The sequence below is a fragment of the Sapajus apella genome, unplaced genomic scaffold, assembly GCF_009761245.1.
Source record: "Sapajus apella isolate SASKATOON/1434 unplaced genomic scaffold, GSC_monkey_1.0 scaffold6, whole genome shotgun sequence".
NCBI lineage: Eukaryota > Metazoa > Chordata > Mammalia > Primates > Cebidae > Sapajus > Sapajus apella.
In genome coordinates this window covers 404,429-426,922 of record NW_022436946.1, presented here as the reverse complement: position 1 = coordinate 426,922, position 22,494 = coordinate 404,429, and the positions used below count along the sequence as shown (strand labels likewise).

Genomic DNA, 22,494 nt, shown 5'->3' with positions numbered 1-22,494 from the left:
GCTTGTTTAGAAAGCTGCTCAGAGAGATCGGCGCTGAGCTCCCAGTTCAGCAGCCGCCCTCGCCCAGGTCCACAGATGGCGCAGGGGGCTCAGCAGAGCAGGTTCAAGTGAAAGTTCCTGGTGGTTCCCAACTGCCAGTGCATTCTGCTGGTTCGTTCCCCGTGGGCAAAGTGCCAGCCATCCTTCAAGCCTGGCACAAATACACCCTTCATGTGTGTCCCTCATCTTCCCACAATACAGAGGAACCTCCTGCTCCCTGAGACCTGGATCCACAGTGAGCGCATCCGGATCTCCCTGTGTGACAGTTGCTCACACATTTCTTTGCCTCTCTGCTAGAAGCATGAGGTCTTTGAGAATATACTACATCCCTTCCTAACTATTTTTTGGGAAAGAAAAAGACCTAGTGAACTACTGTTGCTCCATCATGTAATCAATGTGTTTCCACAGGGAGCAGGAGCCGAGGGAGGGGTCTACACATGACTGAGGTTCCCACGACGTCTTTCTAAGGAAGAAGAACTTTGGTTTACAGCTGGTCTGGGCCCCACCAGGATAGAATCTTCTAGAAAACATCATTGAAGGACAGCGAGCTGCTTTCTTTAGCCCCTTTGACTGAACCCGGAGGATAAATGGTGAGTGGTTGGGGCAGGAAAACCTTGCCCTTTCAACTTTGTTTAAAGGAACGAGTCTGAAATCAGGAACCAAAACGGGAAACGGAAGGGTCAGGAGGAAAGGGAAGGAGGAAAGAAGGGGTGAGTGGCGGAGACAAAAAAAAGGAGTCAGAGAGATTCCGGATGGAGCTGGAGAAGGAGCAGGTGGGCTGGGCCTGGAAAGGCTCTGGCCCGCGCTTGGGATCCCGCGGAACCCCGCGCTGGGAAAGTCTGGGCGGCGCGGCCGAGACCCAGCGTCACCGCTCAGCTCCCTCCCGGTGCGTCCTCCTCCCGGCTCCAGGTCCCCAGTGGCATCTGCAGCGGTCACCGAGTTGGGTCCACACCTCCCGCTTCTGCTGCTGGGCTGGTACCGGGCAGGGCGGGGCGGTGAGTTTGCCAGATGGTCCCTAAGCTGAGGTCTGGGGGCGAACGTGGGGGGCTTGGATTGCAGGAAGGTCGGGAGGAGGGGAGGCTTCTGGAAGGACCGGGGCGATCCCAGTGGATTGCGGCTTCCCTTCTCCCCACACCCCCTCCATCCCGCAGACTGGGACTTGGGCTGGAAGAGGGAGGAAAAAGTATTGGCAAGAGGAGGGGACGAGTGAGAGGGCTGGAGAGGGCGAGTGGGGGCGGGCAGCCCTGGTGAAGCCCCCCTTCTCCAGCCTCACCCGTCTTAGGGAACCGGAAACCCTGGGCTGTAGCATGGAGCTGTGGTCTGAGGAGGGAGGTGGGGAGGGACGAAATGTTTTCTAGCAGATTCTATTCTGCTGGGGCCCCAGAGCAGCTGTAAACCGAGGTACTCTTCCCTGGTCTTATCTGGAGAGGGAAAGGGGGCACCTTGGGTGGCTGGGGGAGTGGGGAAGGGGATGATCCCACAGAGACGCAACCCTAGATCCCTGCCACCAACAGCCAGGGGCCAGCTCTGCTCTCACCCACTCTCCACCACACAAACCCTCCTGTTGAGAAACTTTGTTTGCCCTGCCCTCCTGGCTCCCTTGAGGAGAATACCATTTAGTTTGTGATTAGTGGTAGGTGGGTAACAGCTGCCTACTTGGAATGTTAATGAGTTATGAGTAAATACAGAACACCTGCTTATTAATAAGAATCACCTGTTTAAGAGAGACTAAATACATGATGAGAATCTGCTGGGGCTTTGCCCCATACGAGCGGCGCGCCATGGAGTTGCTGAAGGTCTCCAAGGACAAATGGGCCCTCAAGTTCATCAATAAAAGGGTGGGGACACACATCCGGGCCAAGAGGAAGCGGGAGGAGCTGAGCAATGTCCTGGCCGCCATGAGGAAAGCTGCTGCCAAGAAGGACTGAGCCCCCTCCCCTGAGCCCCCTCCCCTGCTGTCTCCCTGAAATAAAAAACAGCTGCACCCAAAAAAAAAGAAAAGAAATTAAACGACCTTTTATTGTGACGTTTGCACTATTGGCATATAGTACTTAAGCGTTTGCCAAATCTGGGGTCACAAAGATTTACTGCTGGAAGGAATATCTCTGTGCCATTTGCTTCTGCACGTGCTTAGGAGGTCAGCAGGACTGGCACTGTGACAACTGCCACAAAATGGGGGGAGGGGAAACCCAGCCTGAAGCCTGCACTGGCCACTCCTGCAACCAGTATTCTCAGAGATACCATCAGAGAACAAACACTAATGCTAATTGCCCAGTTGGGTGCTTCATGCCTTTAGATACATAGGCTGATAGAGAAGATTCCCCAGAGTAAATCTTTCCAACCCAGAGGAACAAGCATGTCTCTCTGCCAAGATCCATGGAAACTGGAGTGATGTTAGCAGACCCATCTTAGAGTTCTCGTCTTTCTTTCTTTCTTTCTTTTTTTTTTTTTTTTTGAGACGGAGTTTCGCTCTTGTTGCCCAGGCTGGAGTGCAATGGGCGATCTCGGCTCACCGCAACCTCCGCCTCCTGGGTTCAGGCAATTCTGCTGCCTCAGCCTCCTGAGTAGCTGGGATTACAGGCATGCGCCACCATGCCCAGCTGATTTTTTGTAGTTTTAGTAGAGACGGGGTTTCACTATGTTGACCAGGATGGTCTCGATCTCTTGACCTCGTGATCCACCCACCTGGGCCTTCCAAAGTGCTGGGATTACAGGCATGAGCCACCGCGCCCCGCCGAGTTCTCGTCTTTCTTAAGCCCTTTGCTTCAGCTCGACTCACAGCTTCTCCAAGCATCACCCTGGGAGTGTCCTGAGTCTTCTTATGAATGGGAGCTGCACACTGCCTGCTCTGCTTCAAAGTATTCAGTGCCAATGCCGCTCAGTGTTTTAAATGAAGTGATTCTAACTTGCGATTTGGTTTGGGATCAATAGGAAAGCATATACAGCCAACCAAGATGCAAAATGTATTGAAATGATATGACCAAAATTTTAAGTAGGAAAGTTACTCAAACACTTCACTTCAGTTTCTGGCCCGCGATACTGCAGGAACACATGTCCTTGTTACTGTGATATTTTAAATATCCACAGTACTCACTTTTTCCAAATGATCCTAGTAACTGCCTAGAAATACCTTTCTCTTACCTGTCATTTATCAATTTTTGCCCGTATTTTTATATGGAAAAATTGTATTGAAAACACTTAGTATGCAGTTGATAAGGAATGTGGTATAATTATGGTTGATTATTTTTTATACTGTATATGCCAAAGCTTTACTACTGTGGAAAGACAACTGTTTTAATAAAAGATTTACATTCCAAAAACACACAAAAAATTACTGCTGTATTTTCTTCCGAGACTTTCACAGTTTCATGTGTTCGATGGACATCTGCCATTCATCTGGAGCTAGTTTGTGTATGCTGGAAGGAAGGGTCCGCCTCATTCTTCTGCATGCGGCACCCAGGGGTCCCAGCACCATTCACTGCAGTGTAGGATGCACCTGCCCCGCCTCCTGTCCCTCCCTCCTGTACTTGGTGTCAGAACTGTGTCCCGCTGAATGGTTCTCCTGGGGTTTCCACCAATGAAATCCATCCTGTGAATCCCATGGAGGCACCTGGTCCTCAGAGGACCTAGACTAGGGAGCGGATTCACCAGAGGGAATTAGATTTCATGAGACGGAAGCTTCTGAGAATACTAACACTCAGCAAGCCCTCTCATTCATCAAATGTGAAAAATTGCATTACTTGGCTTTTTGGGTCCCATAATTCTTCTGTTAATTTAACTTATTGAGTTTTAAATTGTTGTTGTTATTTCTGCTGTTGTGTTCTTTAAGACAGGCTCTCTGTTGCCCAGGCTAAAGCGCCCGGGTAACAGGCAACTGTTTGGAAGCAAAGGCTCCACCTGAAGCGCTGGGCTTAGGGATGAAATATACCTTTTTCAGGATCGACGCTGCACGTTGAGGGGAGGGCATTCAGGACACCCTATTAAGGCGTCTCCCGACCCATGGCGTTACAGGGCTCCTCACAGGACCAGGCCTGGAGCCTGGAGCCTCTGGCTCCCGTGGCTGCTGCTTCGTCGTCCTCGGGACCCCAGGAGGGGAAGGGAGCTGGGAGCTCGCGGCTCCTGGGGCGCAGCCCCTGGAGATAAACGCGTGCACGGTGTGGAGCTCCGCTCGGCGCCGCCACATGGCGCCGCAGAACCCTAAGATGCACAACTCGGAGATCTTAAAGCGCCCGGGCGCGCGTGGAAGCCGCTGGGCAAGGACGAAAAGCGGCCCTTCGCGGAGGAGGCCAAGCGGCTCCGCGCCCCGCACCTGCGCGACGACCCCGACACAAGCACAGGCCTCGGTGCAAGGCCAAGAGCGCGGGCGCCGGACCTTCCCGCTGCGGACAGAGAAGAGGCAGCCTGGCTGGCGAAGGCCCGCTCTGGGGGCCAGGAAACGCGACCACCCAGCGGAGCAGAGGCTTAGGGTACAGACCCCCCAACTACGCGGCAGCCTACTTGTCCGGCAGCCGTGGCTCTTCCCACTGCAAACTGGTGAACCCCTCACCGCGCTCCCTCCCTCAGTGACCGTAGGCTCCAGGGGGAGCTGCTGCCCCCCACTCCCCCTACCTGCCCCCTGGCCCTCCCACTCCATGCAACCCTCCCCTTTCTGGTGCCTCCACGCCCCTAACCCACCTCTAACCCTCGTGGATGCAGATCTCACCGGACCGGCCTCCTCCTTTTTTTTTTCCTGCTTCCACTTAAGTGCCTAAGAGATGACCTTACAGATGAGCAGCTGCCTTTGGGCTCATCCTTGTTTTGATCCTGCAGCATCTGCTATCCCAGGCTGCCAACCTTTCCCATATTGGACTACAGTTCAGAGGGCCTGCAGTCCTCGCATGGAAGCCAGGGAGAGCAGCACGCAGTTCTATTTTTGTTAGTATTAAACACAGTTTTGTATTATTCAAAAAAAAAAATTGCCACTGCACCACCACCAGGACTCACTGCGACCTCAAATTCCCAGGCACAAGTGATCCTCCCACCTTAGCCTCCTGAGGAGCTGGGACTGCAGGCATATGCTACTGCTCTTGGTCAATTTTTAAATTTTCTGTAGAGACAGGGTCTCACCATGTTGCCACAGTTGATCTCCAACTCCTAGCCTCAAGCGGTCCTCCAGCATTGGCCTCCCAAAGTTCTGAGATTACAGGCATGAGCCACCACTCCTGGCCCAAAAAGTTACTGCTTTTTATTTTTACTTTTCACATGGTTGTATGACATTATGTAGTTTTAAAAATTCTGTGTAAGTAATTTGGGCAATGCTATACAATATAATGTTTTCTTCAGCCACAGCTTCCTAAAAATAGAATTGGCATGAGAATGTGCATTTGTCAAATCTTGAAGAAGTTTCAAATCTGTAGGGTGATTCTGACCTCTCATTGTGGTTGACTGAATAATCCATGAAAACAAGTAATCTGTCACTAGCCAGCTTCCTTGCATCGGAGAGGGCTATGATGAGCATGAGCTGCCGTCCATCATGACCGAGAGCCTCAGGTCAGTGGGGGCTGGCTTTGATGCTGGAGAACTGATCAATCACCCAGAGAGAGCTGGTCTCCAGGCAGGTGAGCGAGGACCTCGCAGAGCGAGCAGCCACCTTTGGGCTCATCCTAGACAACGTGTTCTTGACACATCTGACTTCGGGAAGGAGTTCCCAGAAGCGTTAGAAGCAAAAGACGTGGCTCAGCAGGAAGCAGAGAGGGACAGATCTGTGGTGGAAAAGGCTGAGCAGCAGAAAAAGGCGGCCATCATCTCTGCTGAGGAAGATTCCAAGGCAGCTGAGCTGATCGCCAACTCTGATCGCCAGCTGTGATGTGCACTGGCTACTGCAGGGGACGGCCTGATGGAGCTGCACAAGCTGGAAGCTGCAGAGGAGGCTCTGGTAACATCACCTACCTGCCTGGCAGGACAGGCCGTGCTCCTTTCCCTGAGGGCTGTGGGCACTGAGCACCTTTTCCTGGGCTCACTGCCATTTGCATTCCTCATCTGATGCCAGTGGGCAAGAGGACGTCCCCAAATGCTGATGAGACAGTGACCCCAGCAGGTGTCGCGCCCTTAATACCGTCTGAGGAAATGAATTCAAGGACAAGTAGGAAACAAAGGGCAGAGATTTATTGTAAAAGGAAAGGTACACACTCAAGTAAAAAGAGTGCAGGGGAACTCAAGAGAGAGGCCCAGTGAGGCCCACCCTGCCTGCTCCTCCACGGGCCGACTGGGCCACAGACCGGATGGGTCTTAACACTGCCTTCCTTCTGCCCCCTTCCCAGAAATCACTGGAGATTTCATGATGGGCTTAAAGTGAAGAAGATAAAGGTAGAATCTCTTCATATCTCTAATTAGTCTATCACATGAAACCCTTTCATTCTTCTCACATCCATCTACCTTTTTATCCACCTCCCTACCAAAAACTGTCAAGTGCCCATGCAAACTGGCTTTAGGTCCCAATTCGGGGCCTGCTGGAGCTCTGGCCTGGGAATCAGCAGTTGGCAGCACGCAGGCAGGGCAGTGTGTGATGGACTGGGGAGCACAGGTGTCCGCCTGGGTCCACGTGTGGCCCCCATCCTGTCGCTGTTGGAAGATTTTTGGATGAGGCACATGTGTCTGAACTGAGAAGGCAGGCCTCCATCTTCCCAGAGGTTCCTGCCCAGATGCTGCTGAAGAGATGTGTCCAGAGACATGTCCAACCTGCGTTCCTGGCTCCCCTGTTCAGAGACTGCCCTTCTCCAGAGCTCTGTGCCTGCGCTGAGAAGGAAACAACCATGGGAAGGAAACAAATGTGTAAAACTGCTGTCAATCAATGACACCCAGCCCTTTAAGCTAAAAAAAAAAAAAAAAAGAAATAAACATACTACTTTTTCCATTTATGTGAAGTATTTTCTTAAACAGCAATGAAATCACTAGGTCATAAATATTTATTTTTTGGTCCTAATTAATTAATACATTCTTGGGTATTTCTTTTGTTTTGGGGTTGTCTTGAAAATGTTACGGAAGCGACTTCTGGATTATCCTGGACCACTCCGGGCCATATTCGCAGGCCTGCCTCCTGCCTCCTGCGAGGATGCTCACCTCCTTTAAGCCAGGACTCACATATCACCTTCTTTGGAAACCTTCCTGTTCAGTTCAGGCTACTGAGGACCTGGGGGATCTCCTCCCACTCTTCCTCTTCACAACTTTTTTCCCTGCCCCCTGAATCACCTGTCACTTTCCTACGTCGGATGCAATGCACTTGCTCATTATGTTCACCTGCTGTCCGCACTGGAGCAGGGATTTTGTCTGATTTCCTGAGGGAAGCATGCACAGCTCATTTTTGGTGCTGAGGCTGTACGAACCCTGTAAGTGAGTAAATCAGAGGCAGTGACTGGCCCTCTTTCTTGTTCACGTGTTCACTACACTTTAGATGGTAACTTAGGACATGGTGGGACCAGTGTTTTCTGGGCACAATAAATCAGGACATGTGGTGAAGATAAGAAGTAGAAAGGAATGTTAGGTGGAAGAATATGAATTTTCTTTCCTTCCTTTTTTAAGATACCAAACTTTATTGTAAACCATTTTACAATGCAAGTGCATCATCTTCCCTTTCATTTCCAAAACATGTTTTGTGAATCCCAACACCACTGATTAAACACCCCCACCGGATGGCAGCTGAACTGGGCCATGGTTTTGCTGACATAGGTCTGGTTTCTAACAAACTTCAGGAAAAGAAAAATTAAATTTAAAACAACCCAACCAACTAACCAACGCAATCACCCACCCAGGAGCTGAAGATGCTTGTGGCAATTCACACAATAAGTCCCTTACCAAAAGCCAAGCCCTCAGAGCTGCTAGTGTTTCACAGAGAGCTCTGCACTCTTAGCTGCAAGCATGTGAAACTTCTAAAAGCCAGCCCCGCACGATACCAGGCAGCTGCCGTGGCCGGTGGAAAGCTCCTAGCACTGCCTATCTTAGCCTGGCCGTGATAAGGCCAGTGAACTAGAGTCTGGAGGGCAGAGCGGGCTGCCGGCTGGGCCCTGCTCTCTCCAGGGTTCTGAGGCAGCCTTTGGACATCACCTTGGGGCCACAGACTCCAGGCTCACTCTGCCTAACGGCAGTCACAGCTAAGATTTGAAACTTTTAATATTTTCCCCGAAGACAGAGGCATGACAGGTGACATTAATCCAGGACTCCCTGTTGTCAGGGAGGGCACAAGTTAAAGCTTGAGAAAGGAGGCCACCAACATGGCCAAGGGGCCACAGACCCTCCTCCTGCATGTGTTCAAGCCAAGTGGACCAAGAAGCCACCACACCTGGGATCTCACCATCATCCCCCCTTGCCATTGTCAACATCCCTCCGACAGCAAAAGGAAATAACAGTACCATCCACCTCTTCCATTCGGATATGACAGTTCTACCTCGTTAGTTTATATCCAGTAGTTATTAAAAGTTTGTTCGTGACCTTGACTTGCAAGGTTCCATCATAGGTGGCTTGGCTGAAGTCCAGATTTGGAAAAATTGGATTCATAGCACACAATATCCACCAACATCTCATCATTTCTCAAGCACGGTGATGGATGCCATGTGGCCAGATGTAGGGCTGATGGCCCCACAGGTCATGGGGTGTCCCTTATGCTGTGCTGAGGTGCAGGATCTGAGAAATAAAGAGGACACAGAAGTACAAGGAAAATGCAGCTGGGCTCGGGGGGCCATGCCACCTGTGAGTGGAGTCAGGTAAGGCCCCGAATGTCCAGAAGCGTGAGGATTTATTGTGTATAGGTTAGGGGGCAGGGCAGTGAGTGAAGTCATCTTTAAGGATAGTGATAGGGTCGTGAGCAATAAAACAAGGGGTCCACCCACATTAGGTCACCTAGGCTGGGAGGTGGACAGTGCGCAGCATGGGGCCCATTCCCATCAAGGCAAGGGCTGTGTGAAGTAAGGGGTCCACCCCCACTATGTCACCGAGGCTTGGAGGTGGGCCGTGAGCAGTCAAGAGGGTGCAATGTGCAATACCTCTATCTATGGGCAAGCTACTAAGAAGATTTATAGGAGGATGCTTTAAGTCACATAGCAGTGACAGAGCTGTCAGAGTCTATGCCACCTGCTGGCAGCTTCCAGTGAGTTCTATAGGGGAATGCTTTTTGAGCAGCACAGTAACGAGAGCTGATAAAGTTCACAGTCACCGAGGTGGATTGCCGGTCTGAGGGCAGCCTTCCACAAGAACTGGAGAAAGGTCCTACAACTCCTTTATCAGGAGGAGTGGCTCTTGCCCCAAGCCTGCCATGCAGCGGGTACCTTTATGATACTGAACGCTGCCACCTGGGCCATGGATTCTTGTCCTGGTATAACTGTTTTCCCTTAAGTCATGCTCTGCACTGTGTCTGCTCTAGGCATTCCTCCAATTATAAGCTGCTTATTCCTTAATTCATGCTCTGTACTGTGTCTACTCTAGGCATTCCTCTGATTATAAACTAAGATATAGTTATTATGGAAATAACTGAGTGGTAAGATATTCTTTAGGCACTCATTCTATGAACTAATATATGATTATATAGAGAGGATTGTATAAAGCAAAATAACTGAGTAGGAACACTATAAACTGAGATATTCTCCAGGTCTTAATTGTGCCAGGATTCTGCTTAGCTCTCCTTCCTCGGTACCTATATGGGGGGTTACCCCCAGGTGAGGAGCTGCAACTCCTAAAGCACTTTGGAGCAGGTGGTGAGGAAAGGCATCCTGGGGAGGGAGGGCAGCCAGGGAGGAAGTCCTGACCACGCCCTCTGATCCGCCCTCATGGGATGGTGCACCACGGAAGAGCCCCCAGTGACTGCAGGAGTTCGGTTCACGGCTTTCACAGATTATGGCTCTCCTATCCCCTGCCCTGTTTGGAAACATTAGGAGCTCAAGTCTGAAAATGAAGCTCCGATTCTGAGCTCTAGAAAGGTGGAAGAAACAGCTGCAGGCACAGGTTGTTCAAACCAAAATGAAACAGGAGCGGAGGGATTAGAACTGAGTCAGGGATGCCATGAGGAATGACCGTCCTGCCAGGAACATGAGTCCTGGTCTTCCCAAATTCGACTCAGAATGGCCTTGTTCCAGCCACTCTTCCCCACTAGAGACTGCTGGGGAAATATCGGCTCCACAGCTGTGGGATGGGAGGGAGCACAGGGTCAGTCGAGCTGGAACGGCACAAGACCCCAGGCGGACTCCAATCTCAGGCACTGCCTGGCCTACTGGCCACGAGGCCCACACTGGCACAGTTGCCTCCTTCTGCTCTTACAGTCCCTGCTCCTCTCAGCACCTGGCTCTGCACTCCTGGTGGAACACGGGCTGAGAAGGCCTCCCTAAGGCTGGCCTCCAAGTCCAGGACAGACAGGACTCTGACAGGCAGAGGGCAGTCCAGGGCACCTGGTTTAACAGCTGGGCTCACGTGCCACAATTCAGGCCCAATGTGCTTAAGTGAAACGCAAGTTCATGCAGGCCTAACAGGAAGGTTCTAAGTGGAGTGGCCTCCTCTGCACTTGTCTCACTGAAAGTCCAGGCTGTCCTCTTCTAGCTCACACCTTAGGAGTGTGGCGCTGCGTCTAGAGGTTGGCTCTGAAGGCTGTGGCAGCAGGGACTGAGAGGGCGAGACCATTTTCAACCATGAGGGGAGGCTCTGCAGAGAGGGAAGGAACGCACAGGAGTGAGGTAGACTTGAGTCCTCTTGTAGCAGAAGTGGCCATGGGAAAGGGATCTCTCCAACACCGAATACAGGAGGAAACGAGTTTTATTTGGCTGGGAGCCTGAGCATAATTGCCCAAAGCTCAGCTCATCTAACAAAGGAAGGTTCTGCCTATATATAGGCTTATACTTTAGATACTACACGTGGAAGGATCTTAGGTTTATAGCTTTAGAAATCACATATGAAAAGGGTCTTGGTTTACAGCTTCAGGAATCACATATGAAAAGGTTTCGGTTCATAGTTTTAGGACTCACATGTGAAAAAGTTTCTGGTTTGATCTTGTTTTAAGTACAAATAGTGCCTTCCAGAGAGTTTCCCCAAGACCCAGCCTGCCACCTACAGGAAGGTGAAACAGGAGGCGCCAGTTGGTCAGCCTTTTCTTGTATTGAAATGCAGTGTGATATAGTCAAAGGGGAAGTTGATCGGAGACGCCTGGTCTCCCTCTTCACCCCTCTCTTTGAGACCCTCACCACTCTATAATATTAGTGAGAGGTCTCACTCTTATTCTCTCTTTCCAGATCCTCTGAAGAAACAGATTAATGATTTATATAATATACTCATGTTATCATTTTTCTGGTCTTATTAGAGCAGTGAAGGATTTCTTAGCCATTTAGAGGAACAAGGAGGGAAGCAGAGGAATAGTAAACAAACATCCACTATTGTTATTACAGTAACGAGGAGGGTTTTTTTAGTCCTCCCAAGGCTGAGGACCAACCTTTAAACAAGGACTTAGGATCAATTTATGCCACACCTGCACAGGCGTGTGTGCCAGTTTGGTTATATTCTTAACTGCATAACCCTGGCTGGTTATGTGCTGGCAGCAGTTGGTTAGTTTGAATTTTCCACAGACTCCTTCAGCTGCTAGCAATCTAGGGCCAGCTGGTTCTGATAAATTGCATTCCTGATTTGAGTTTCTTGTTGGGCTAAAAGGGACACAGCTTTGCCCATTTTATTAGTGAGTATTCCCCAAACAGCCTGCAACCGGATGATCCTGTTGAACATGTAAATAGGGGTCCAGTATCCCCATGGGCCATCCTCCGCCCATGTGGCCGGCCCTCAATGCTCAATAGTTCTCTCCGGTGGCCACTCATCATCTGTCCAATCTCCTATTTTTAGGTTTCTTTTCTCCCAAGTGGAGTAGACTGAATACATTAACAGCCCACCTGTCTTAACAGATAATAGGAAGAAAGAGGGCTTAATCATGCCTATGACACAGCTCCCTGTCCATCTTATGGATTACACACCTTGTATTGAGTACCATTATATAAACAGGTTCCCTTCTGTGCCCCTGTACATTTATAAGAATTGCAGGACAAAGGAATGGCAGTAACTTTTATGCCCTACCTGGTGTACATACTGAGGACATTCTTTAAAATTAGTTAACGTTCCTACTGTACAAGACCAAATATTAAGAAGAACAAGTCCCACCATGAATTGGCCTCATGCTTCGGCTGTGCATGGACCAGCCAGCTTCCGGGATGTGGCTGGAGCAGGGCTTGTTGTCCTTTTCAAGGTGATTCTGCAGTCTTTGCCTTGGTCCAAGTCTCAGCTGCTGCTGGTTTTTACACGGCTGTGGTGGATTCAGGCTGGGAGTCCCTCTACCTTCATGGCTGTGCGATTAGTCAGGATCAGGTCTGAGGTCCTTTCCATTGTGGCTTTAGAGGGGCTGTACTCCTGTCCTTTATGCACAAGTGATTAACTAGTGAGAAAGGGTGAACTGGGGAGAAAAAGGCTTACAGGACATTTGTTATTTACTCAGGTTGAAGTATCCTAAGCGATTCTCCCTAGGGCTGGTAACTAGCGTCCTAACTCAATCTCTCCCCACTCCCGAGGAGTTCCTAGGAGTGCCCAGAGTAGGGGAGGGGGCCTATGGTATAAGACTTCATGGGGGAATATCCTGTTTTTCCTAGAGGGGGTGCCTCTAATTTTGAATAACACCAAGGGAAGTGCCTGTACCCACTTGAATCTTGTTTCCTGACACACTTTCCCTAAGCTGCTTTTGATGGTCCAGTTCGTTCTTTCCACTTTCCCAGAACTCTGAGGTCGGTAGGCAGTGTGCAGTTTCCAGGTGATACCCAAGACCATTGCTGTTTTCCGGACTAAATCTGCCACAAATGCTGGTCCATTGTCTGATCCGATGTGCAGTGGCAGTCCAAACCTAGGGATAAGATCTTGAAGCAGCGCAGGGGTTACTTCATGGGCCTTTTCAGTCCTAGTTGGGAAGGCCACCCAGAGTATGTGCACACCAGGACCAACAAATACTTATGTCCTCCACACTTGGGCATTTCAGTAAAGTCTACCTGGACATCTTCAAACACAGCTGCTCCATAAGCTTGAATTCCAGGGGGAATAGTTGGACCCTGCCTTGCATTGTGTTGCCGACATGTAATGCATCGCTGTGCCACAGTTTTGGTCAAGGCTGATAAGTGTGAGATGTAAAAGTACTGGCCCAACATCTTTTCAAGTGACTCTTGACCTAAACGAGTGGTCTCATGTACGGTTTGTACAACCGCTGCACATAGCACGCCCTGGTATTTGGTAGGCTTGCCAATGAGGTCTTTTGGTATTCATTAGAGTCACCGCTGTGTGGGGTGCTTTGATATTTAAATTCTTCCTGGAGTTGAGGCTGGAATCTTTGATTGCCATTTTTCATCTTTCTCTCTCTCTCTTTTTTTTTTTTTTTTTCTGACAGCATGAAAAGGCTGTGTTAAATCAGCTAGCCCCAAAGCCAGGGCTGACAGAAGTTTCGCTTTTAGCTTCTGCCCCATTCAAAGAGTGGCTTGTCTTCTCTCCTCCCACCTTTGTCACACTTTGTATAAAGGTTTGGCCAGTACTGCGAAGTTTGGAAATCCACAATTCACAAAACCCGCGGTTCCCAGGAGCTGTCTCACCTGCCTTTTAGTCTCAGGTTCTGTCACTTTGCAAGTGGCTTGCTTCCTCTCTGCTTCTGGGCTGTGTTCCCCCTTCTGGATGGTGAGCCTCAGATATTGCATTTACTTTTTGGCAAACCTGAGCTTTCCTTTTAGGCACTCTATACCCACAGTCCTGCAGGTGCCGAAGTAAGGCATTTGTTTCTGCCCTCAACTGCCGCGAGGTGTCCCAATAGAAGGTTATTAGCATACGGGGACAGCATGCAAGAAAGAAGATTTTGGGGGGCGGTTACGGGCTGATGCCTTCCCAAGGATGATGAGAGAGTTTCTGAGCCCCTGGTAAGCTGGGTCCAGGGGTATTGAGTGTTTACACCTGCTTCTGGGTTTCTCCCATTGAAATGCAAATAGTTTTTGACCCTCCAAGACCAGTCCAATGCTAAGGAAGTATTCTTTAAGTCCAATTAAGTAAACCAACTATCCTCTGCTGGCAATAATCCCAACTGTATGCACAAGTTGGGTGCAAAGTCACACAAGCCCTGCACTGGCTTGGGTGGAAAAACCAGTCTCCAGTCCCAGGCTAGGAAGGTCTCCACCCTCCTTTCTGAGGGACAATGAGAGCCTGGATGACCCCTGCCTGAGGCAGTCTTAGCTGCAAGGTGTCTTTCTTATTATTGAATAGGATATCTATAGCTCTTAATTTTCACAACAAGTTTTGCTGGAGAAGGGGAACAGGGGCGGTCCATTAAGTATGAAAAAGTCTGTTCTCTTAACACCTTAATAGCTCTAACAACATTGGTTTTGTTTTTTTTTTCAATGGGGATATCGTCGGGACCACAGGCTCTTTGGGGGCATATGAGTCTGGCTCCCCTCTCCTTTAGTCCAGTGGCCCTTCCATTAGATTGAACAGAGCCCCTTCATGCTCATCTGGATCCTCGTGCTTAGGATCTCCCTGTTCCCCAGTTAACTGTGGACATTTTTTCTTCCAATGTCCTATTTCTCGACAAAATGCACACTGATCGTGTTGCAGGCATGGGCGGGTAGACTGTGGGGCTTTCCAGGAACCCCCCTTTTGCCACACTTTTGGGGGAGTTCCTCTCATAGCAGCAGCTATCAAGCTGGTCTTCCATTGAGCCTAAAGTTCCTCTTCCCTACGATTTTCCCTCTGGCTTACCGCCTCTTGGTTTACAAACACCTGGTTACCTATTTCTAATAACTGTGAAGTATTCATGCATGCAAATCCTGCCTGTTTCTGCAATTTTCATCTAATGCTTCTGCACACTGACTGACTAATGTCATATTTATCATATGCTGGTTTTCAGGACCTTCAGGATCAAAAGGAGTATACAGATGGTAAGCTTCACACAGTCTTTCATAGAATTGGGTAGGGCTTTCCTCTTTTCCTTGAAGAACCTCAGAGACTCCATTAATGTTTGTAACTCTCTGGGCCCCCCTTTTTAATTCTTCCAGCAAGGCTTCTCTGTACTGGATTAGCCTCTGCATGCCCTCCGGGGTGTTTGGATCCCACTGGGGGTCAGTTCCCGGTAACTGGACACTGACATACTCTTGGGGGTTCTGGTACTCTGCAGGAACATGTTCCCCCAGCTATTTAGAAGCAGCTTGGAGTACTACCTGCTTTTCCTCCGTGTTAAAAAGATGCATAAGCAGCTGATGGCAATCAGCCCAAATGGGGTTATGAGTTTGAATAATAGTTTGCATTAGGTCCAAGAGAGCCTGAGGCTTCTCAGTATAAGACAGGTTGTTATTTTTCCAGGTGATAAGATCAGCTGAGGTGAACGCAGGTATGTGAAAACACACCTTTGTACCATGTGGCTGTCCTCATCCACTCCTGTGTACCTTGGCTCCCTTAAAGGGATCTGCACCCCGGCCTTGGTTTGCAGACAGGCTGCCAGAGGGGGAGTTCCCTCTGGGAAGTGGGCAGAAATGGGCAGAATTTTCCCACACTCTCTTTTGTCTACTCTGGGGGATTTAGGGGTGTGCAGCTCTGGTGGGGATGCTGAGGCTTCTGGCCCAGGGGCAGGGAGTCCTTGAGGAGGAAGAGGAAGCATTATTGGCAAAAACTCTTCTGCCACTGGGTCGGCTAAAACCGTGGGAGTTGTTGTTTCTGCCACTGAATCTGCCCGGACCTTGGGAGTCTGCATTTCTTGGCGGTGAGGGGGATGGTTGTTTCTAGCAGTCTGTCCCTTGGCCACTAAAACAGTCACTGCCTGCTCTCTTAGCCACTTCGGAGGGTTTAAAACTAAGAGTCTATGTATAGATATTGATCGAGGTGTTCTAGCTTGCCGTATATAACCTCATGACTTACTTTGGAGACAAGGGACCTGTCTAGGGTCCGCTCTGGGGGCCAACCTACCGTAAATGCTGGCCAACCTTCCCTACACAAAGCCCTTAATTTCTCTGGTGTCATAGTTACTTTATAATTCCCACTAAATCCTTGCTTGAAATTTTCCAGCATGGTTTCTAAAGGGGTGGGCTTGCTATGGGAGTGACCCATATTAACACTTCAAAGAAACAATTCTCACAGTTAGGAGAGTGTTAGTTCACTCACAGTGGTTCCCACCCAGCAAGACGCAGCACAGAGCACTCTCCAATTTACATTCACTTCAATCCTTTCGCAATGCCCAGAGACTTCTTCACTCAGCCTTATGTGGCTGTCTCTAATTATTACAAATTGCTTGATGCATGAGACCCCTCCTAATGGGCCCAATACCTTTCATGACTGATGAGTCTGGTCGGACACATCTACGCACACAGACACACATCCAATCGCTCTCCTTCCAATTCAAAACCATAAGAAAAAACTTCCAAGTTTAGTTACAGAGAGAGAGAGAGAAAGAGAGAGAGCTACGTTCAAAAGTGCCAAATCTGGCATCCGTGGGTGATCAGGCCACGCTTGCACCCAAAATGGGGCAGGCTACTTTCTTGGGTTCAATCTTACCAGATTCAGTGGTCTTGACGTCCCAAATACCCGTTCCTCCTCAGTGTTCAGCCACTGGGTGGATCCACACTGTGGGGCCTCCCTGTTCCGCTCCGTGTCGGGCAAATACCTGCCCGAGAGTGCTCTCAGGATGCATCATCCAGCGAGCAGGAGCCCCTCTCTTCCTCCCTCCCCCCCAACCCCCCCTCCCCGGGGCAGGGATGCACCACAGGGCTAGGCAAAGCAGCTGAGAGACTTTTTCCCACCATCTGCTATCTGAGACTCGCTTCCCAGCCAATGCACCAAAAATGTAGCAGGAACGGCCACAGGAAACAGATCTCTTGAACACCGAATACAGGAGGAAAGGAGTTTTATTCGACTGGGAGCCTGAGCATATTTTGTCCAAAGCTCAGCTCATCTAACAAAGGAAGGCTCTGCCTTTATATAGGCTTATACTTTAGATATTACACATGGAAGGATCTTAGGTTTATAGCTTTAGAAATCACATATGAAAAGGGTCTTGATTTACAGCTTCAGGAATCACATATGAAAAGGTTTCGGTTCATAGTTTTAGAACTCACATGTGAAAAGGTTTCTGGTTTGATCTTGTTTTAAGTACAAATAGTGCCTTCCGGAGAGTTTCCCCAAGACCCAGCCTGCCACCTACAGGAAGGTGAAACAGGAGGCGCCAGTTGGTCAGCCTTTTCTTCTATTAAAATGCAGTGTGATATAGTCAAAGGGGAAGTTGATCTGAGATTCCTGGGTCTCCCTCTTCACCCTGGACACAAAGACCTCTTAGCTAAGCTTCTTTCTCGGATTTAACCAAGACCTCTAATCTGCCAGCAGGAATGCTAGAGCTTTCAGGCCCTAGGCAGAGCCCTGCCTGTTCCACACACTCTGAAGCTCCTGTATTTGCATCCAGACTAGCTGCTCCAAGCTTGGGTCTGACCTTCACAGAACCACTGGGTTGGCTGATTCCAGAGAAAGGCTGACCTCCTTCCCTCCTCAGTCATTTGTCTCATCTTATCTAGGGGGATCATCTAGCAATATTCCAAATAGAAAACTCCCGACATTTTCCTCCTGCTAGCCCACACCCCATGAAAGGCAAACAAACCCATTTCTTTGTGGATTAAAAATAATTTTTAAATACAATAGTATGAAAATGTAACTTAAAACATAAGTCAAACAGCATACAGAAGACTTAAAAATCTCTGTTTTGCCCATTAGCCCCATAAGTACTTTGTAGGAAATAAACACATACCCCAATCCAGTAACACTCACAGTTCATCAAACCAGCTTCAGAAATCAACAGTTGCAAAAGCCATTTCCAGTAAGAAAGCATTCTGGTTCCAGATTGGTCAATGAGTCACTTTTAGCCTGAAGGCGTTCTGAGTGGCACCACAGTGAGGGAACCCACCCACCATCTGTGTGCCTGTGCCTCCTTCCAACTTGCCACCTAGTGGGACACAGGGCAGGGCCTTGGGTTCCTCAAAACGCCGGGACAACACAACTCCTTCCTTGCATGTTTGGTCAGTGTTTGTAGAGCAAGTGAAACTGCTCCTCTTTCCTCTTTTTAAGTCACAGTAGTCTGGGGGCAGAGACACCAAGAGGAGCAGAGGTAGAAAGGAAGGGCAGAGAGGGGGAAGGAACGACGCTGCAGGGTGACCTCTGAACACCTGTGGCCTGCAGCACCCTTTGTCACCCCCATGGGAATGTGTCATGGGGCAGCCGGAAGCAGCAGCTTGTGGGGGGGTCAGTCTGCCGAGGTCCTCCTCCACGTGGGACTCCTGGATCTGGTTATCCCTAAAGATCAGGATGGCAGACTCAGACTCTTCTTGGGACATGGCCCGCCGGTAGCGGACCTTGCTCCCGTTCCTGGTTGGCGCCCCTTTCTTGTCGCTTAGCTTTCGTCTTCCCCTTTCTCATAAGGAAAGTGTCCACTACCCAAAACATCAAAGCATTGACAAAGTTACATGGGTCAATGGTGGGAAGCGGATGATCAACATGATGCTGGCCAGTTCAAGTCTGGGTTTTCAATGGGATTCAACAGGGCCACCATTTTCCACTGAAGTATTAGAAGGGTGATGAAGACGACAGATTTTTCAAAAATCAAGATCACGATGTAAAGAGCTCACTGCCGGACCCAGGCTCCACACTGCAGAGGGTCTCCATGTTCCCCGAAGCGCAGGGACTCCCAAGGCTGCCACTCCATCGGGACGCTGGGGACGCGCACCCCACGGACAGGAGCGGCCTGCCCACGGTGGCTCCAAGGAGGAAGCTGTGAGGCACAGTGAACAAGGGTCCTCATAGAAATCTGCTAGGTATACCTTTGCAAAGTGGGTGAACAGCGTTCCTGTGGCTTGTTTGAAAGTGTCTAAAGCCCAAATCCTCCACGGACGTCTTTCCTGCTTTGGTTCTCTGAAGCGTTTGAGCATGAACGTGCTGAAGGCCACGCCGCTGAACAGCCCCTGCGGGGAGATGCCCACACTGTGCACGAGCACCCTCCCAGACATGACTGTGGAGGGCGGCCCGCCTGGCATTCCACAGTTCGAGTTCACGGGCGGGCAGGGCCCTGCATGGCCTGCCTGGCGGGAGGGGCGCGGGGCCAGCCAAACTCGCAGCTGGGAGCCCGAGCCAGAGCTCCAGCCTGCACCTCAGCCCGGTAGCCGAATATGTGGCCGCGCCTAACCCAAAATATGAATTTTCAAGTAGGAATTGGTAAAAGTGAGAAAAAGGCCAATCAGAAAAGGGGCAAGGTTGGCTTGGTGTGGCTAACGTGGTGGAGAAACGCAGCCGTCTGCGGTAGAGGACCTGAGCTGGGAGGCTCCTCTGCAATGCCCAGACCACGCAGGCAGGACCAGCCTGCCCTGCATCCTCTCTCCCGAGGCTGAATGCAGCTCTCGTGCCTTCAGTGCCAAGGAAGCCACAGTCCCAGGCCAGAGGAAGGGCTGAGGTGGACAGTGGAAAAGGAGGGGGTGGATGCAGAAGGAAACGCCTGGAAGCAATGACTTCCGGAGGATAAATGAAAAATGTTACTTGAAAATAGGACAAAAAAGAAGGCTATGAAGAACAAGGTGGAAATCATCTGAAATTCCATACACAGTGTTTAATGTTAAGGTTTTGGTACAATCATACGTAATTTTTATAAGATTATGATTATATACCTCAAGATTATTTTAAATGACTAGAGTTTATTTATTTTTTAAATATTGATTTATTTTTGAGACAGAGTCTCACTCTGTCACCAAGGCTGGAGTGCAGTGATGTGATCTCGGCTCACTGCAACCTCTGCCTCCCAGGTTCAAGCAATTATCCTGCCTCAGTCTCCCAGCTATCTGGGACTACAGGCGCAAGCCTCCATGCCCAGCTAATTTTTGTACTTTTAATAGAGACAGGGTTTCACCATGTTGGCCAGGATGGTCTCCATCTCTTGACCTGGTGATCCACCCACCTTGGCCTCAGAAAGTGCTGGGATTACAGGCCTAAGCCATGGCTCCTGGCCTAGAGCAGGGTTAGAATTCATAGTGCCGGGTTCTCTCTCACTCCTGTCAGTTAAACCCATTTTTTTTTTTTTTTTTTTGCCTCATGTCATTTTATTTTCTTTATTCATTTTAATTTCAACTCTTATTATAGATTAAAGAGTACACGTGCAGGTTTGTTACATGGGTCAACTGTGGGATCTGCCTCAGGGCCCGGACTCGAACCCCATGGGTCCATGGGCCTGACTTTTAAAAAATCCTTTTCATGAGCAGCCTCTACTCTTTGCCTTCCACCTTAATCCCTGGAACCCAAGCTACTTTCTGTGGGAATGCAGCCCTGCACTCCCTCCTTTTGAATTAGGTGTACCAAGGTCTCCCAGCCTCCTCCTCCTGGGATTAAGGAGGAGATTCCATTCACTGGAGAAGAGCAGAGGCACGGGGTATAACCCCAGGAACGAGAGGCTTCCAAGGACTGTGACGACCCAGGGGAAAATGCTGGAGGTAATTCCCAGGGAAAGTGCCTGGGTAGCAGCCATTGAGGCGGAGGCTGACTGAAGAGGCTGTCTAGGAGTAGGAGGCCAGATCTCTGGGAACCCCCTAGGAATATAGCTTAGTCCTGGGACAATGCCCCTGGATCCGGCCTCCCATACACTCCGGATCCTGGCCCTGCCTGGAGCTGTGCTGACTCAGAGACAGGGATGCTGAACTGCTGCTGGAGTTCCAAGGTCATTGCTGAGCTGGACCAGGAATGGATGGGGCGGGGCAGGGACAGTCCTATTCAGAACTGTGGGTGCAGCTCCCAGGGTGAGGAGAGGCTCAGGGAGAAGAGGAGGGAGGATGTTCCCTAGTGGTTGGGGGCAGGGTGGGACTCAGGGGCTCTGTCATGTCCTCACCCTAGGCTAAGCCCTTCCCAGCTGCCAGGGGCCACTAGACCTCTCACCTCCCTCTGGCTTCTGCCACCACTTCCAGATGCCTTCATGATGATTAAGACAAGGATGCATTTGGGGCTTCCCTTTGAGGATGGCTGCAGGGACCATCCATGGACTAAGCAGAGGTGTGGGTACAGCCATGGAATCAGGTGTGGTTGGCCACGGATGGGTGTGCAAAGTGAGCCCCACACATGCATAGACCCCTCCCTCGCCTCCTGCTCCCAAGGGAAACACAATTGATCACATTCTGATTGAGCAACAGTAGGCCACTAGGGCTTTCTTCCCTCAAAAGCTGTAAAGAAATCTAGCATATTCTCAAGGACCTCATGCTTCTAGCAGAGAGGCAAAGAAATGTGTGTGAGCAATTATCACACAGGGAGATCTGAATGCACTCACTGTGGATCCAGGTCTCAGGGAGCAGGAGGGTGCTCTTTCTTGTGGAAAGTTGAGGGACAGACATGGGAGGTGGTACTTGTGCCCAGCTTTGAAGGATGGCTGGCCCTTGCCCAGGGGGAACAGGCCAAAAGCAAGCACTGGCAGTTGGGAACCATGAGGCACTTTCACTTGAACCTGCTCTGCTGAGCCCCCTGGACCATCCCCAGACCTGGTGGGGGTGGGGGTGGAAGGCGGTGCTGTTTTAAGGGGAGCTCAGGGCCAATCTCTCTGATGTGCTTTCTAAATCTGCAAAGTGTCTCACTGGTTGTGATTTTAGATACAAGGTCCTAATGCTGTCCTCGATCTTAATGAGCAGAGTCTTTGCCAATCGCATTGGACAGATCCAAGCAAGACATACATTTTTAAGAGAATTTTTTAAAGCTGTTTAATTTTTATAAAAACGTAGAACATAACATTTACCATCTTAACCATTGTTTAGTGAAAAATACGTTGTTTGAAGCCTCTGAAAGCCTGGTGCTTCTGGAATAAAATCTAGCCCCGGGCCAGGCGCAGTGGCTCACCCCTGTCATCTCAGTACTTCGGGAGCCCAGGCGGGCTGATCACTTGAGCCCTGGAGTCCGAAACCAGCCTGGGAAACGTGGTGAAATCCCATCGCCACTAAAATATGAAAATTAACCGGGCTTGGGGGCGCACACCTGTGGTCCCAACTACTCCGGAGGCTGAGGCAGGAGAATCCCTTGAATTCAGGAGGCCGAGGTTGCAGTGAACCCAGATCGCACCGGTGCACTCCAGCCTGGGCGGAGTCACCAAGAAAAACAAACAAACAAACAAACAAATCTACCCGGGCTATAACCACGTCCACTCGGGATTTGGGCAGCGGCTGCGGGGATGGGACGGGGCCTGGGGCTGTGCATTGGGCGGGGAGGCGGTCACTCCGCAGCGCAGGGAAAGGGAAGGCGGGTGTCCCTGGTTCAGGCGAGGACAGGGAGACCCCGTCGCCGCTGAACACTGCAGTGCATTTTCTCCACCTTTCTGTGCATCAATGTTCACACTGGGTTAATAAACAATGAAAAAAAAATACTGTGGTCACTACACGAGGCGGTCCTGGAAAAAAAATAGTG

The 22,494-nt window shown here is 50.0% G+C and overlaps 3 pseudogenes; 2 read left to right on the top strand and 1 right to left on the bottom strand.

Moving 5' to 3' along the window:
• Positions 1 to 4,038: 4,038 nt before the first annotated feature.
• LOC116549134 lies at positions 4,039 to 4,719 on the top strand (annotated as a pseudogene).
• Positions 4,720 to 4,916: 197 nt separating this feature from the next.
• Positions 4,917 to 6,061, top strand: LOC116548971 (annotated as a pseudogene).
• Positions 6,062 to 17,927: 11,866 nt separating this feature from the next.
• On the bottom strand, positions 17,928 to 21,118 carry LOC116548970 (annotated as a pseudogene).
• Positions 21,119 to 22,494: the final 1,376 nt, after the last annotated feature.